The sequence below is a fragment of the Choloepus didactylus genome, chromosome 1 (assembly GCF_015220235.1).
Source record: "Choloepus didactylus isolate mChoDid1 chromosome 1, mChoDid1.pri, whole genome shotgun sequence".
NCBI classification, from domain to species: Eukaryota; Metazoa; Chordata; class Mammalia; order Pilosa; family Megalonychidae; genus Choloepus; species Choloepus didactylus.
This window is the reverse complement of record NC_051307.1, coordinates 93,447,842-93,466,741: the sequence shown is the minus strand read 5'-3', so window position 1 is coordinate 93,466,741 and position 18,900 is coordinate 93,447,842. Positions and strand designations below refer to the sequence as shown.

At 38.6% G+C, this 18,900-nt stretch overlaps 1 protein-coding gene across 1 annotated transcript in view; it reads left to right on the top strand.

Moving 5' to 3' along the window:
• LRCH3 (leucine rich repeats and calponin homology domain containing 3) overlaps positions 1-18,900 on the top strand; it is a 209,431-nt gene that overhangs the window by 34,166 nt on the left and 156,365 nt on the right.

The window sequence follows — 18,900 nt, the reverse complement described above, 5'->3', positions numbered from 1 at the left end:
AGGTTACAGTTCCACCATGTTATTTACCTCTATCCAGCTATTCCAACACCCCAGCATCTAAAAATATATGTATTTATATTAAGTTTCAGTACTCATAGACCTTTTTTAAATCTTATCTTGTTTGTTACTACCCCTTCCTCTCACTTAATCCCTTTCTCCATCTTCAGGGGTATCTAGGCAGTAAGCACCCTAACTTGTTCATATTGAAAGGGGGTGTCGACATCATGGGGAAGGGGTCTACATCTGATTGTTGTTCTTAAAGAGGCTATTTCCTCTGGTTTTAGGACTTGTCTGGCATAGGAACACTGGTGGATTTAAGTTTCTGACAGATAAAACTTAGTGAATGATCTAAGGGTACATCGACTGATGAATGGAATGGTGAACTGTGGAATACAGTGGAATATTGAGCTGCCATTAGAAGGAGTGAAGTTTTGAGGTGAATGGACATTGAGGACAGTATGTTGAGTGAAATAAATCAGAAATGGAAAGAAAAACATTATAGTGCCTCACTAATATGGATTAACTATAACGTGCAAACTCTGAGAATTGAATCTGAGAGCATAGGTTATCAGGGGAAGGCTTGTAAAGGTTCCTAGGTTGTAAACTCTTACAGCAGTTACATCTGTTCCTCAGTTGTAATGGTTATTTCTAAATTATGAGATACTGAGCTCTTTGTGTATAACCTGGTCAGTGCTTGGAACTTTGGGTATCTGTGTGACATCTGAGACTCAGAGCTAGAGTCTGGCAGCTATGAATATCAGCATTACCCCATACAGCAAATGTTAAGTAGTCTGAAAAAAGAAATCAGACTTCAATTAGTGATAGGAATGAAATGGACTTGGTTAGGACTAAGGTAAATCAGACTAAAGGGTAAAGGACAATAGTGATGATTGTCTTTAAAACTTCAACTTCTGTGTGAGACCAAAGAAAGAGATGTTTATTAGGTGCAAAATCTATGTTTTTTTGTAACACACTATGTAATTACATGGAATGTTGAATAGGGACTGAATTCTGGTTGGTTTGTACAGGTTAGTGTGAAGCCCCAATACATCCCAGAGTAATTTGGGCAGAGAATTAAAAATGTATTTGCAAATCCCCCTTGAAGGACTGGGGGAAAATGTGGAAATACTAAATTTCCCCACCTGGGGAATTAATGATATTCTCACAAGCATTGGGGGCTACCAATTTAGAAGGCCAAGCCCTCGATCTTGGGGCTTGCCCTTATGAAGTTTGTCACTGCAAAGGAGAAATTGTGCCTATGAGTCACCCCCAGAGAACCTCTTTTGTTGCTCAGATGTGGCCTCTCTCTCTAAGCCAACTCTGCAGGTGAACTTATTACCCTCTCCCATAGTGCGACAGGACTCCCAGGGATGTAAATCTCCCTGGCAATGTGGGACATGACTGGCGGGAATGAGCTTGGCCCTGCCATCGTGGGATTGAGAAAGCCTTCTTGGACTGAAAAGGGGAAGAGAAATGAAACAAAATAAAATTTCAGTGGCTGAGAGATCTCAGAGTAGAGAGGTCATGTTGGAGGTTATTCTTACACATTATATAGATATCCCATTTTAGTTTTTAGTGTATTGGAATAGGTGGAAAGAGCTATCTGAAACTGTTGAACTGCAACCTAGTAGCCTTTATTCTTGAAGATGATTATATAACTATATAGCTTACACTGTGTGACCATGTTATTGTGAAAACTTTGTGGCTCCCACTCCCTTTATGGAAGTATGAAGAGAAAAACAAGGGCAAAAAGTAAATAAATAATAGGGAGGGATGGGGGGTGTGGGATGTTTCATGTTCTTTTTAACTTTTATTCTTATTCTTTGTGTGTGTGGTAATGAAAATGTTCAGAAATTGATTATGGTGATAAATACACAACTATATAATGGTACTGTGAATAATTGATTGTACACAGTAAATGATTGTATGGTATGTGAATATATTTCAATAAAACTGAATTTAAAAAAAAGAAAACTTAGTGAGTGAATCTTTTATGGAACCTCAGGTAGGGACCTAGGTATTTGGGGACTACTTTTGGTAAGGGCATGGCATACTGTGGCCATTTGAGATGTCTAGCTGTAGCTTACTTATAAGAGAAACCTCCAGGATAGTCTCCTGACTCTATTTGGGATTTCTCAGCCACTGTGAGCTCAGTTTATTGCCTTTCTTTTTTCCCCCTTTTGGTCAAGTAGGCATTTTCAATCCCTCACTGCCAGGGCCAGGCTCATTCCTGGGAGTCATGTCCCATGTCACCAGGGAGATTCATTCCCCTGGGAGTCACATCCCTCTTGGGGGGAAGTTAATGAATTTATTTGCTGAGTTGGCTTAGAGAGAGAAAGGCCACATCTGAGAAACAAAAGAGGTTCCCTGGAGGTGCCTCTTAGGCCTAATTATAGGAGGTCTTAGCGTCCCATTTATAACCCTAAGTTTCACAAGAGCATGCCTCAGGTAATTCTATTTTTAACTTTTTGAGGAACTGCCAAGCTTTTTCACAGCAGCTGCATTATTTTACATTCCCACCAGAATGCACCAGAATTTCTATTTTTTCACACCCTCACCAACACTTATTTTCAATTTTTTGATAAAAGCCCCCCTAGTGGGTGTGAAGTGGTATCTCATTGTGGCTTTGATTTGAATTTCCGTAATGATTAATGATTTTAAACATCTTTTCATGTGACTGTAAGCCATATGTATATCTTCTTTGGAAAAAATGTTAAAGTCCTTAGCCCATTTTTAAATTGAGTTGTTTCTCTTTTTGTTTTTGAACTGTAGGAGTTCTTTATATGTTTGGATATTAAACCCTTACCAAATAAGTGATTTGCAATTATATTCTCCCATTCTGTGGGGTATCTTTTCATTCTCTTCACATTGTTTTTGTTCTCTTTGATGAGCAAAGTTTTTTATTTTGTTGAGGTCTGATTTAACTATTTTGTTGTTGTTGTTGTTGCCTGTGCTTCTGTTTCTTAGTTAAGAAACCACTGACAAATTCAAAGTCATGAAGATTTCCCCCTATATTTTCTTCTAAGAGTTTTACAGTTTTATTCCTAAATTCAGGTGTTTGATCTATTTTGAATTAATTTTGCTATATGATGTAAAGTGAACCAATTTCCATTTAATGTAATTATTCATGTTACTACTGAATCTGCTATTTTGATTTTTTTGTTTTTCCCTTATTTTCTTTTTCTTCCCTTCCTATTCATTATGAACAGTTTTAGAATGCCAGTTTGATTTTTCTTTAAGTGATTTTTTTTATTTTATTGTTTTAGCTTTTTTTTATCATCATTTTATTGAGATATATTCACGGACCACGCAGTCATACAAAACAAATCGTACTTTCGATTGTTTACAGTACCATTACATAGTTGTACATTCATCACCTAAATCAATCCCTGACACCTTCATTAGCACACACACAAAAATAACAAGAATAATAATTAGAGTGAAAAAGAGCAATTGAAGTAAAAAAGAACACTGGGTACCTTTGTCTGTTTGTTTCCTTCCCCTATTTTTCTACTCATCCATCCATAAACTAGACAAAGTGGAGTGTGGTCCTTATGGCTTTCCCAATCCCATTGTCACCCCTCATAAGCTACATTTTTATACAACTGTCTTCGAGATTCATGGGTTCTGGGTTGTGGTTTGATAGTTTCAGGTATCCACCACCAGCTACCCCAATTCTTTTTTTTTTTTTTTTTTTAATTATCATTTTATTGAGATATATTCACATGCCACGCAGTCATACAAATCGTACTTTCGATTGTTTACAGTACCATTACATAGTTGTACATTCATCACCTAAATCAATCCCTGACACCTTCATTAGCACACACACAAAAATAACAAGAATAATAATTAGAGTGAAAAAGAGCAATTGAAGTAAAAAAGAACACTGGGTACCTTTGTCTGTTTGTTTCCTTCCCCTATTTTTCTACTCATCCATCCATAAACTAGACAAAGTGGAGTGTGGTCCTTATGGCTTTCCCAATCCCTTTGTCACCCCTCATAAGCTACATTTTTATACATCTGTCTTCGAGATTCATGGGTTCTGGGTTGTAGTTTGATAGTTTCAGGTATCCACCACCAGCTACCCCAATTCTTTAGAACCTAAAAAGGGTTGTCTAAAGTGTGCGTAAGAGTGTCCACCAGAGTGACCTCTCGGCTCGTTTTGGAATCTCTCTGCCACTGAAGCTTATTTCATTTCCTTTCACATCCCCCTTTTGGTCAAGAAGATGTTCTCCGTCCCACGATGCCGGGTCTACATTCCTCCCCGGGAGTCGTATTCCACGTTGCCAGGGAGATTCACTCCCCTGGGTGTCTGATCCCACGTAGGGGGGAGGGCAGTGATTTCACCTTTCAAGTTGGCTTACCTAGAGAGACAGGGCCACATCTGAGCAACAAAGAGGCATTCAGGAGGAGACTCTTAGGCACAAATATAGGGAGGCCTAGCCTCTCCTTTGCAGCAACCGTCTTCCCAAGGGTAAAACTTATGGTAGAGGGCTCAACCCATCAAACCACCAGTCTCCTATGTCTGTGGTCATGTTAGCAACCATGGAGGTGGGGTAGGCAAATACCCCTGCATTCTCCACAGGCTCCTCAAGGGGGCACTACATCTTTTTTTTTTCCTTGTTTTTCTTTTCTTTTTTTTTTTTTTTAACTTTCCCTTCTTTTTTAAATCAACTGTATGAAAAAAAAAGTTAAAAAGAAAACAAACATACAATAAAAGAACATTTCAAAGAGACCATAACAAGGGAGTAAGAAAAAGACAACTAACCTAAGATAACTGCTTAACTTCCAACATGTTCCTACTTTACCCCAAGAAAGTTACATAATATAGCAACATTTCTGTGAACTTGTTCCTACTATATCCATCAGAAATTAACAGACCATAGTCATTTCTGGGCATCCCCAGAACGTTAAATAGCTTATTTGTTCTTCTTGGATTATTGTTCCCCCTTCCTTAATTGCTCTCTACTGCTAGTTCCCCTACATTCTACATTATAAACCATTTGTTTTACATTTTTCAAAGTTCACGTTAGTGGTAGCATATAATATTTCTCTTTTTGTGCCTGGCTTATTTCGCTCAGCATTATGTCTTCAAGGTTCATCCATGTTGTCATATGTTTCACGAGGTCATTCCTTCTTACTGCCGTGTAGTATTCCATCGTGTGTATATACCACATTTTATTTATCCACTCATCTGTTGAAGGACATTTGGGTTGTTTCCATCTCTTGGCAATTGTGAATAATGCTGCTATGAACATTGGCATGCAGATATCTGTTCGTGTCACTGCTTTCGGATCTTCCGGGTATATACCGAGAAGTGCAATCGCTGGATCGAATGGTAGCTCTATATCTAGTTTTCTAAGGAGCTGCCAGACTGACTTCCAGAGTGGCTGAACCATTATACAGTCCCACCAACAATGAATAAGAGTTCCAATTTCTCCACATCCCCTCCAGCATTTGTAGTTTCCTGTTTGTTTAATAGCAGCGACTCTAATAAGTGTTAGATGGTATCTCATTGTGGTCTTAATTTGCATCTCTCTAATAGCTAGTGAAGCTGAACATTTTTTCATGTGTTTCTTGGCCATTTGTATTTCCTCTTCCGAGAACTGTCTTTTCATATCTTTTGCCCATTTTATAATTGGGCTGTCTGTACTATTGTGATTGAGTTGTAGGATTTCTTTATATATGCAAGATATCAGTCTTGTCAGATACATGGTTTCCAAAAATTTTTTCCCATTGAGTTGGCTGCCTCTTTACCTTTTTGAGAAATTCCTTTGAGGTGCAGAAACTTCTAAGCTTGAGGAGTTCCCATTTATCTATTTTCTCTTTTGTTGCTTGTGCTTTGGGTGTAAAGTCTAGGAAGTGGCCGCCTAATACAAGGTCTTGAAGATGTTTTACTGCATTATCTTCTAGGAGTTTTATGGTACTTTCTTTTATATTGAGATCTTTGGTCCATTTTGAGTTAATTTTTGTGTAGGGGGTGAGGTAGGGGTCCTCTTTCATTCTTTTGGATATGGATATCCAACTCTCCCAGCCCCATTTGTTGAAAAGACCATTATGGCTCAGTTCAGTGACTTTGGGGGCCTTATCAAAGATCAGTCGGCCATAGATCTGAGGGTCTATCTCTGAATTCTCAATTCGATTCCATTGATCTATATGTCTATCTTTGTGCCAGTACCGTGCTGTTTTGGCAACTGTGGCTTTATAATAAGCTTCAAAGTCAGGAAGTGTAAGTCCTCCCACTTCGTTTTTCTTTTTTAGAGTGTCTTTAGCAATTCGAGGCATCTTCCCTTTCCAAATAAATTTGATAACTAGCTTTTCCAAGTCTGCAAAGTAGGTTGTTGGAATTTTGATTGGGATTGCATTGAATCTGTAGATGAGCAATTCGAGGCATCTTCCCTTTCCAAATAAATTTGATAACTAGCTTTTCCAAGTCTGCAAAGTAGGTTGTTGGAATTTTGATTGGGATTGCATTGAATCTGTAGATGAGTTTGGGTAGAATTGACATCTTAATGACATTTAGCCTTCCTATCCATGAACATGGAATATTTTTCCATCTTTTAAGGTCCCCTTCTATTTCTTTTAGTAGAGTTATGTAGTTTTCTTTGTATAGGTCTTTTACATCTTTGGTTAAGTTTATTCCTAGGTACTTGATTTTTTTTAGTTGCTATTGAAAATGGTATCTTTTTCTTGAGTGTCTCTTCAGTTTGTTCATTTCTAGCATATAGAAACATTAGTGACTTATGTGCATTAATCTTGTATCCTGCTACTTTGCTAAATTTGTTTATTAGCTCTAGTAGCTGTATCGTCGATTTCTCAGGGTTTTCTAGATATAAGATCATATCATCTGCAAACAATGACAGTTTTACTTCTTCTTTTCCAATTTGGATGCCTTTTATTTCTTTGTCTTGCCGGATTGCCCTGGCTAGCACTTCCAGCACAATGTTGAATAACAGTGGTGACAGCGGGCATCCTTGTCTTGTTCCTGATCTTAGAGGGAAGGCTTTCAGTCTCTCACCATTGAGTACTATGCTGGCTGTGGGTTTCTCATATATGCTCTTTATCATGTTGAGGAAGTTTCCTTCAATTCCTACCTTTTGAAGTGTTTTTATCAAAAAGGGATGTTGGATTTTGTCAAATGCTTTTTCAGCATCTATTGAGATGATCAATTGATTTTTCCCTTTCGAGTTTTTAATGTGTTGTAATACATTGATTGTTTTTCTTATGTTGAACCATCCTTGCATGCCTGGAATGAACCCCACTTGGTCATGGTGTATGATTTTTTTAATGTGTCTTTGGATTCGATTTGCAAGTATTTTGTTGAGGATTTTTGCATCTATATTCATTAGGGAGATTGGCCGGTAGTTTTCCTTTTTTGTGGCATCTTTGCCTGGTTTTGGTATTAGATTGATGTTAGCTTCATAAAATGAGTTAGGTAGTGTTCCATTTTCTTCAATGTTTTGAAAGAGTTTGAGTAAGATTGGTGTCAGTTCTTTCTGGAAAGTTTGGTAGAATTCCCCTGTGAAGCCATCTGGCCCTGGGCATTTATTTGTGGGAAGATTTTTGATGACTGATTGGATCTCTTTGCTTGTGCTGGGTTGGTTGAGGTCTTCTATTTCTTCTCTGGTCAGTCTAGGTTGTTCATATGTTTCCAGGAAATTGTCCATTTCCTCTACATTATCCAGTTTGTTGCCATACAGTTGTTCATAATATCCTCTTATAATTTTTTTAATTTCTTCATGGTCTGCAGTTATGTCACCTTTTTCATTCATTATTTTGTTTATATGGGTCTTCTCTCTTTTTGATTTTGTCAGTCTAGCTAGGGGCTTGTCAATCTTGTTGATCTCAAAAAAACCAACTTTTGGTGATATTTATCCTCTCTATTGTTTTTTTGTTCTCTGTGTCATTTATTTCTGCTTTAATCCTTGTTATTTCTTTTCTTCTACTTGGTTTGGGATTGGTTTGCTGTTCATTTTCTAGCTTCTTCAGTTGATCCATTAGTTCCTTGATTTTGGCTCTTTCTTCCTTTTTAATATATGCGTTTAGTGCTATAAATTTCCCCCTCAGCACTGCTTTTGCTGCATCCCATAGGTTTTGGTATGTTGTGTTCTCATTTTCATTCGTCTCTATATATTTAGCAATTTCTCTTTCTATTTCTTCTTTAACCCACTGATTGTTTAGGAGTGTGTTGTTTAACCTCCAGGTATTTGTGAATTTTCTAAGTCTCTGCTGGTTATTGACTTCTAATTGTATTCCATTGTGGTCAGAGAATGTGCTTTGAATAATTTCAATCTTTTTAAATTTATTGAGGCTTGTTTTATGTCCCAGCATATGATCTATTCTGGAGAAAGTTCCGTGAGCACTAGAAAAGTATGTGTATCCTGGTGATTTGGGATGTAATGTCCTGTATATGTCTGTTAAATCTAATTCATTTATCAGATTGTTTAGGTTTTCAATTTCCTTATTGGTCTTCTGTCTGGTTGATCTATCTATAGGAGAGAGTGATGTGTTGAAGTCTCCCACAATTATTGTGGAAACATCAATTGCTTCCTTTAGTTTTGCCAATGTTTCTCTCATGTATTTTGTGGCACCTTGATTGGGTGCATAGACATTTATGATTGTTATTTCTTCTTGCTGAATTGCCCCTTTTATTAGTATGTAGTGGCCTTCTTTGTCTCTCAAAACATCCCTGCATTTGAAGTCTATTTTATCTGAGATTAATATTGCTACACCTGCTTTCTTTTGGCTGTAGCTTGCATGAAATATTTTTTTCCATCCTTTCACTTTCAGTTTCTTTGTGTCCCTGTGTCTAAGATGAGTCTCTTGTATGCAACATATTGATGGTTCATTTTTTTTGATCCATTCTGCGAATCTATATCTTTTAATTGGGGAGTTTAATCCATTTACATTCAACGTTATAACCGTGAAGGCATTTCTTGAATAGGCCATCTTATCCTTTGGTTTATGTTTGTCATATTTTTCCCTCTGTCTATTAATGTCCTTTATTGTACCCATACTGAATCTCTTTAGTACTGAACCTTTCTCCAAGTCTCTCTGTCCTGTCTTTGTTTCTCTGTCTGTAGGGCTCCCTTTATTATCTCCAGTAGGGCAGGTCTCTTGTTAGCAAATTCTCTCAGCATTTGTTTGTCTGTGAAAAATTTAAGCTCTCCCTCAAATTTGAAGGAGAGCTTTGCTGGATAAAGTATTCTTGGCTGGAAATTTTTCTCACTCAGAATTTTAAATATATCGTGCCACTGCCTTCTTGCCTCCATGGTGGCTGCTGAGTAGTCACTACTTAGTCTTATGCTGTTTCCTTTGTATGTGGTGAATTGCTTTTCTCTTGCTGCTTTCAGAACTTGCTCCTTCTCTTCTATGTTTGACAGTGTGATCAGTATATGTCTCGGAGTGGGTTTATTTGGATTTATTCTATTTGGAGTTCTCTGAGCATTTATGATTTCTGTATTTATGTTGTTTAGAAGATTTGGGAAGTTTTCCCCAACAATTTCTTTGAATACTCTTCCTAGACCTTTATCTTTTTCTTCCCCTTCTGGGACACCAATGAGTCTTATATTTGGACGTTTCATATTATCTATCATATCCCTGAGGTCCATTTCGATTTTTTCAATTTTTTTCCCCATTCTTTCTTTTATGCTTTCATTTTCCATTCTGTCATCTTCCAGGTCACTGATTCGTTGTTCAGCTTCCTCTAGTCTTGTACTATGAGTGTCCAGAATCTTTTTAATTTGGTCAACAGTTTCTTTAATTTCCATAAGATCATCCATTTTTTTATTTAGTCTTGCAATGTCTTCTTTATGCTCTTCTAGAGTCTTCTTGATTTCCTTCATATCCCGTACTATGGTCTCATTGTTCATCTTTAGTTCTTTGAGTAGCTGCTCTAGGTGCTGTGTCTCTTCCGGTATTTTGATTTGGGTGCTTGGGCTTGCGTTATCCATATCGTCTAGTTTTTTCATATGCTTTATAATTTTCTGTTGTTTTTGGCCTCGTGGCATTTGCTGAACTTGATAGGATTCTTTTAGGGTTTGTAGACCTATTGAAGTCCTTATCTCTAAATTATCAGATCTACAGCTTCGTGGAGTACACTTTCTCTAACTAACCAGCAGGTGGCGTCCACGAGCCACCTGTTCTCCACAAGCCAGTTCTCCCCTGCTTAGCCTTTTTGGTGAGTGGGGGAGTGAGTCTTGTGGGGCCCAATTGGTGTACCAAGCTTGCGTGTGTAGTTGGTGTTGCCTGCCCTGTATGTGGGGCGTGTTTCTGGGCAGTCGGGGAGGGGGGGTGGCCCTAACAATCAAACCTCCCTGGTGATCCTAGAGTTTTAAAGCTGCTGCAATAGTCTAATCCTTCAGTTCAGTCCTGCCACAGTTTGTCTCTGCCACTGACCCACAAGTCCTTGGTATTGGAGTATGGCTCCTGAGACTTGCAAGTGGGCCCCTCTTCCAGGCTGTGCACCCCGGGTCCTCTGTTGAGGGATGACTGTGCTATGTCACAGGTGAGTGCCGTCCCCCCAGGGCAGTTCTGGGCTGCTGGGCTGTGTAGGGAGGCTCCCAGTCTGCTGAAATGATGGCTGAATGGGGCTTTGTTAATTCACACTGCTCCACCTTCCCAACTCTGGGACAATCAGCTGAGGTTGCAGGGAAGGCTAATGTCCACGCCCAGTTTTGTGGTGTGTGCCTGTTATTTGAAGCACTTCCGTCACACTGGGTTGTCTGGGGCAGCTCTGGGCTATGGGGCTGGCGATGGGCAGGAGTGTTTCCTGTCCACCAGGATGGTGGCTGTGAGCGGACACCCCCCTTTTCTTGGGAAGTTGTGGTGTTTAGTGAATTTTCTCAGCCACTGGATTATTGCCTTTTGTCTCAGAGCTCTCTTAGTTCTGCTCTTGACTTGACGTGCCCAAATTGCAATTCTTTGAAGCTTTCTGTATTGGGCTTCTTAGAGTAATTGTTTTAGAAAAAGAAAAAAGGATTAAAAAAAAAAAAAAAAAAAAAGGGCCCTCCTCAGGGATCTAATGGGTTATTGAAATGCTAACAGACAAAGCAGCCAGGGCCATTAAGGAAAGGTCCACAGGGCAGAGAGATCAGCTTTTCTTCACTATTTGCATATGCGCCTCAAGGCCTGAGCTCCGCCCTTCCCCTTTCTGTGTTCACCAGAACTCCAAAAATCGTCTGCTTTTATTTTGGAGTTTTTCGTGTTGTTTTTTTTTCTATGCCTGTCTCCTCTCTGCTGGGCTGGCTGCTCTCAGATTCTCTGGTGTCTGGTCTCAGTCTATCTATGGTTGGAGTTTGGATCAGTAGAATGAGTTTCCGATAAGGGCTGCCACTGCAGTTCTCCCTTCTCCTTCCCGGAGCTGACAGCCCCTCCTCCCACGGGACTGAGCCTGGCAGGGAGGGGCGCGGGTCCCCTGGCCGCAAAAACTTACAGATTTCGCTGATCTCAGCAGTTCGACATTTTCATGAGTGTTGCATGAAGTATGCCCAAAGACAGATTGCTCTGTGGTGTCCAGTCCACGCAGTTCCTGGCTTTCTACCTACTTTCCTGGAGGAGTAACTATGTTTTAGCTTTTTATTTTGAGATAACTGTAGAATCATTGATGGTTGTAAAAAAAAAAATAATACAGAGGTCTCATATACCTTTCAGCCAGTTTCCTTCAATGATAGTACAGCATCACAACCAGAAAACTGACATGGATAGCATACACCAGTTTTACTCAGATCTGGTCAGCTTTAAATGCCCTCATGTATGTGTGTGTGTGTGTGTGTGTGTGAGTGTGTGTTTAATTCTATGCAGTTTTATCACATGTATCAATATGTGACCACCTCCACAATCAAGATCAGAACAGTTCCAGCACAAGGATGTCTTGTGCTACCCTTTTTAGATAATGAGCATAGTATTCTAGGTTAACGTTTTTTTCCTCAACAGTTTAAAGATGTTACTCCACTGCCTTCTGGTTTGCATGGTTTCTAAAGAGAAATCTACTGTTATTATCTTTATTCCTTTGTAACGTGTCTATTTCTTACTGGCTGCTTTAAAATTTTTCTCTTTATCACTGGTTTTTAAGAAATTTGATTATGATAAGCTGTGGTAGTTTTCTTCATGTTTCTTGTGCTTGGATTTAATTGGAATTCATGGATCTGTGGATTTAGTTTTCATAAAATTGGAAACATTTGTCCATTTTTCATCAAATTTGTTTTTCTGCTTACTCTCCTCCTCCAGCAACCCCAATTCCGTATAGACTCTGCTGCTTGGAGTTGTGCCACAGCTCACTGATACTCTGTTGATTTTTTTCCCCAGTGTTTTATCTCTGTGTTTCATTTTTGATAGTTTCTATTAGTATGCCTTTAAGTTCATTAATCATCTTAATTTGCTGTAATCCCATCTAGTTTATTTTTCATGTTAGACATTTCGGTTTTCATCTCTAGAAATTCCGTTTGTATAATTTTTATAGATTCTTTGTCTCTAATTAAGATGTTCAATTTTCCTCTATCATTTTGAACATATGGAATATAGTTAAAATAATGTTATTGTCCCTGTCTGTTCGTTTTATGCCTTTTTTAAAATCTGCTGGTTTTAATGCAAAGTGTTGTACAGTATATTTGACCACAGATGTAAGCTTTTTAACAACACTGAGCTAGTTTTTTTGTAATCCTTTTCCTATTGCTTCCCTTGTTTAATTGCTAAAACAGACTCCTTCTATACTTCAAGATTTATAAGGGAACGCTTGGGCTTCTGAATCTCAAAAATTAATGTATAAATAAAACCTAAATCATTATAAGGATGAACATCTCACTAGAGCAGTAGTATGTGATTAGTCTCAGCTTTGTAAGGGCTTTGTAATGTGATTAAGGTTCATTATTTTCTTTTCTCTCCTGATTCCTATTGCTTCTTTAGCCTATTTTTTTCCTTTTAATTTTTAATTTTAATTTTATTTTACAAATACATGCTCCCCCTGAATTCATTTCTGAATCTGTTTTTATTGCTTTATTTTTCTTTTCATTATTGGTCATACTTTCCTACTTGTTTCCATGCCTGGTAGTTTTTTTTGTTTTGTTTTGTTTTGTTTTTACTTTTGTTTTGGAATAATTTCAAACTTTCAGGACAGTTGCAAAAATAATACAAAATTCATACAGAAAGCTCCAACATACCTCTTCCCCCATACACAGATACTCAGATCCACCAACTGTGATGTTTTTGATTGTATCTCTGTATAGCTCAGGGGTTGCCCTAGGTATTACATTATATATACTTATAGTCTACTAGTATCATCAGTTTACCATTTCTAGTGAAGTATAAAAACCTTACCACCCTTTACTGTACCCATTTATACTTTGTCTTAAATATTTCCTAGAACTATATCAGATAATGTTACAATTTTTTCTTCAGCCTTCAAACATAATTTAGAAAATGGAAAAGGAGAAAGCAAGCCTATTTACCCATATTGTTGTTAACTGAGTTCTTCCTTTCTGATTTCCAAGGCTCCTTCTTTTATCATTTCCTCTCTGTTTAGTGAATTTCCCTTAGCCTTTCTTTTTGGGTAGGTCTGCTGACAAGAGACCTTTTCTCAGCATCTTTATTTCTCTTCATTCAAGGATATTTTCATTGGCTATAGGATTCTGCATTGACAGTTCTTTTCCTTCAGAACATGAAAGATGCTCTACCACTTCCTTCTGGCCTTCATGGTTTCTGATATGAAATCTGTTACTCTAATTCTTTTCCCCTGAAGGTCATGTGCCTTTTTTAATTTTAATATTTATTTATTTACTTTATTTATTTATTTTGCTGCTTTCAGGATGTTTTCTTGGTCTTTAGTTTTCAGAACTTTGACTGTAATGTGTCTTGGTATGGATTTATTTGAGCTTATCCTGTTTGGGTTTGCTCACCTTTTGAAACTGTGGTTGTGCATCTCTTGCCAAGTTTAAGAAGTCTTAAGCCATTATTTCTCTGGGTCCTTTTTCAATTTGCTCTCCTTCTCTTTTTCCAGGACTGCAGTGACATGAATGTTAGATTTTTTTGTTACAGTCCCACAGGTCCCTGAAGCTCTGTTCTTTTTTTTTTTTTTCTTCTCAGTTTGGTTTCTCTCTGTTGTTCCAATTGGGTAATTTCTGTTGTTTTATATTCCAGTTCACCAGTTCTTTCCTCTTATCACCTCTATTCTGTGGTTGAGCCCATCCACTGAGTTTTTTTTATTTCTCTTATTTTATTTTTCAGTTCTAAAATTTTCATTTTTTTTCTTCTTTATATCTTCTTATTTCTTTGCTTAGACCTTATCTTTCTTTGCTGAGACTTTCTTTTTTTCTTCATTTCTTCCATGCATGTGCATAATTACTCATTGAAGCCTTTTTTTTTTTTTTGATGGTCTGATCTCTCTGTCATCTCAGTGTTGGCATTTATTTATTGTCTTTTTTCATTCAGTTTGAGAATTTCTTGATTCTTGTTATGAGAAGTGATTTTCCATTGAAATCTGGATGTTTGGGGTATTATGTTTTGTATTATTTAAACCTTCTGTTTTAGGTAGTTTTCTCTGACACCACTCTGGTAGGGGTAGGGGGCTTTTCATTACTGCCAGGGTGGGGGAGGTAGAGATCCAGAGTCTTCTCTGCCTTCATTGACACTCAAAGCTGGTGGGGTCTCCTCACTGCTATTGTACAGGAGTGGAAGTTAGGGTAGAAGTTCCTCCTTGATGCTTACTATGTAACCCCCACAGGCATCTTGGGATGGGGGAGGTTACTGCTGGGTGGTGGTGAAAATCCTGGCTCTCCACTAGGCCTTCTCTGACACCATACCTGTGGGAAGAGGGAGGTATGCCTCATTACTGCTGAGTAGTGGTGGAAGTCCAGGCTCCTCATTATGGTCACTACTGAAACCCTGGCATAGAAGGTGGCCTCATTACCATCTGGCAGGGATGAAAGTTCCAGCTTCCTTCTTGGTCTTCTCTGACACCATCCTGGTGGCAAGGAGAGAGTCACAGTGTTTCATTACTGTTTGGTGAAGGTAGAAGTTTAGGCTGCCCACTAGCCTTTTCTGGCATTGGTGGTGGTGGTTGGGGGGACTGGTGGTGAGACCACAGTTTTTCTGTGGTGTTTGGCTGAAGTAGAGCAGTTATTCTCTGAAAGTTTTCTGTCTTGCTAGTCTTTCCTTTTCATGGGCCTTTGACTAAAGAGAACAGGCTTTTGTTAGGACCCTTTTTGTCTGCCTATTGGTGTTTCTGGGTTGACAACTTGGAGACTTCAACTCCAAGTCTGGGATATATGGGGCAAAAAGAAAATTCAGGGAACTCATCACTATCATTTCTTAGGTCCTGAAGTCCCTAGCTTTCTTATTTCAACCTTTTACAGTCTTCTTATGTTTCTTTTATATATAATGTTCAGGATTTTTAATTGTACTTAGCAGGAGGAATAGGGAAAAGTACATCTATTCCATCTTTCCAGAAGCAGAAGTTGCTAATTGGTACTTTTTTTATTTTAAATTCAATTTTATTGCGATATATTCACATACCATACAATCATCCATGGTGTACAATCAGCTGTTCACAGTACCATCATATAGTTGTGCGTTCATCATCCCAAACTATTTTTGAACATTTTCCTTATACCAGATAGAATCGGAATGAGAATAAAAAGCAAAAATAAAAAAGAACACCCAAATCATTCCCCCCATCCCACCCTATTTTTCATTTAGTTTTTGTCTCTGTTTTTTTACTCATCCATCCATATGCTGGATAAAGGGAGTGGGATCCACAAGGTGTTTTTTTTTTTTTACTTATAACATTGGGGATTTACAATTCAAAGGCCATGAAAATGTCTAATTAAGGCATCAGTAAGAGGATACCTTCTCTGAGGAAAGGCTGCTGGCACCTGAGGTACCTCTGTCAGATAGCGAGGCACGTGGCTGATGTCTGCTGGTTCTTCACTCCCAAGTTTCATCATTTTCAGCTTCTGATTCCAGTGGCTTTCCCTCTGAGCATCTGTGGCTTCTCTCTTAGCAAGTCTGTGGCATTTCTCCCTTCCCCCTCCCTCTGTCATTCCCATTGTCATAAGGAGAAATTGAAAGAAAAATGGTTCACAGGACCAAAATAATTCCTTAAACTCCAGGGCAAACTCCATTAGATTTCAAACTCTGAGAGTTATTTCTAGAATGACATTTCATCCTTGGGGCTTCAGAGAGCAGGAGTCCAACCTTTTCCAAAGGCTTATGCGGCAGCCTTTTTCTCTCCAAATGCTGGGGTAAGTGAGCCAACATGTTCACACATTGGGGAGACCACCTTCTTCTCAGCCCCACCTCCTCAAACATCAGGGAGCCACCCGGATTCTGCCTCTCCAGGGCAAAGGCTCTCCCCTCTCCAAACAGTGGTGTGGTGGCCAGGCTCTCCCCAGTCCCTGGGGAATGTGCTGTATCCTCTCTGGGTCTGGGGTGGCAGCACTGTTCCTGAACATCCAGGCAGAAGGCCCACCCTCGACCTCTGGGGCAAACTCACCCTTTCCATGTGCATGGGCTGCTCCACTCTCTCAGCCCAAGACCGCTTGACTCCATACCTCAACCTCCATAGCTTTGTCTTTGAAGAAATTGTTCCTTCAGTTTGTTCCTTCTTCATCTCCTCCAGCCCATACTGGCCATGGCTCCAACTATACAGTTCTCCCAAAAATCTCGTTGGCTTGGCATGAAGTTCATAGGGGTCAAAACCATCAGACAATAGGACTTTCCATAAATCCTTTCTGGATAACTCCATCTCCAATTCTGGCTTGTACTGAAATGGCAGTCAGGTTCCACCTTTGTTTAAATCCTCACATGGGGCTGTAGCTTCTGGGGTGTCACTTCTTGGAAGCCCAGAATTTTCCAAACTATCAGCTTCTGGTTTCTTTGTACCTAAGAGTTCATTTCTCAGCTTATCCCTTTCTTTTTTTCTTTTTTTTTTTTTTTAATTTTATTTTGAAATAAATTCAAACTTACAGGAACAGTTGCAAAAACAATACAAACCCCATACACAGAACTCCAGCATACCCCGACCCCCCTCCCCCGATACCCCATCCAACAACTTTAACATCCTGTCACACACTACCATTTCTTTCTTTCCCTCCCTCCCGCCTTATCTATCATCCATCATCTATTGCTCTGTCTTCTGAACGTGAGAGCAAGCTGCACACATCCTTGAACATACAATATAATTCACATATACATTTCCCATGAACAAGAACATTCTTTTATACAATCCCATTAAGTGCAGCTAAGAAGTTCAAGAAATTGAACATTGATAAAAAGCTTACATTCTATATTTCCTTTTTTTTTCTTGTGTCCCAACTGTGTCCCTTTGAGCCTCCTCTCCTCTGTCCTCAGATCCCATCCAGGATCATCCTTGGCATTTAATTGTCATTATCTTTTTAAACTTTTTTTTTTTTCAATTGTGGAAACATATATACAGCCTAAATCTTCCCATTCCACCCCCTCCCTAGCATTCCATTAGTGGGATTAATCACATTTAGAATGTTGCAGTGCTGTCACCTTTCCACCATCCATTACTAGAAATTTCCCTTCACCCCAAACAGAAACCCTACACTCATTTCTTAACTCCCCATTGCCTCTTCCCCTACTTCTCGTAACCAATACTCTACTTTTCACCTCTATGGTCATATTCTCTGATACTTTCTTTGTGTTTACTGTGGGCCTTAAATTTAACATCTTAAATCTATAAGAATCTTGTTTTTCTTTGATACCAACTTAATGTCAATAGGACACATAAACTATGTTCCTATGCTCCTCTATTCCCCCACCTTTATGTAATTCTTGTCAAAAATTGCATATTTTACATTCAGTCCAAAACCACTGATTTATCATTTCAGGTTATGTATTTTAAATCCTGTAGGAAGTAAATAGTGGAGTTACAAATCAAAAATACAATAGTATTGATATTTATATTTACCATGTGATCTTTACTGGAAGTCTTTATTTCTTCATGTGGTTTCAGTCAATTGTTTAGTGTCCCTTCCTTTCAGCCTGCACAATTCCCTTTAGCATTTCTTATAGGACTGATCTACTGGTGATGAAGTCCCTTGGCTTTTGATTATCCAGGAATGTTTTCATGTCCCCCTCATTTTTAACCTCCAGGTGTTTGTGAATCAGGTGTTTGTGAATTTTCTCTCTTATGGTTATTGACTTCTATTTGTATTCCATTGTGGTCAGAGAATGTGCTTTGAATAAATTCAATTTTTTTTAGATTTATTGAGGCTTGTTTCATGTCCCAGCATATGGTCTATTCTGGAGAAGATCCGTGATCACTGGGGGAGAATGTGTGTCCTGGTGATTTGGGATGTAATATTCTATATATGTCTGTTAAATTTCTCTGTTACCTTTCTCTCCTTTCTTTGTTTCTCTGTTGGTAGGGCCCCCTTTAGTATCTGAAGTAGGGCAGGTCTTTTATTAGCAAAATCTCCCTAAGCTCTCCCTCAAATTTGGAGGAAAGTTTTGCTGGATAAAGTATTCTTGGTTGGAAATTTTTCTCAAAATTTTAAATACATCATGCCACTGCCTTCACGCCTCCATGGTGGCCACTGAGTGGTCACTACTTAGTCTTACGTTGTTTCCTTTGTATGTGGTGAATTGCTTTTCTCTTGCTGCTTTCAGAACTTACTCCTTCTCTTCAGTATTTGACAGTCTGATCAGAATATGTCTTGGAGTGTGTTTATTTGGATTTATTCTATTTGGAGTTTGTTGGGCATTTATGCTTTGTGTATTTATATTGTGTAGAAGGTTTGGGAAGTTTTCTCCAACAATTTCTTTGAATACTCTTTCTAGACCTTTACCCTTCTCTTCAGGTATTTACTTCTAGCTATTCCAATACAATAAAACTAAAAAAGTGTTATCTATACAGTGCGTAAGAATGTCCACCAGAGT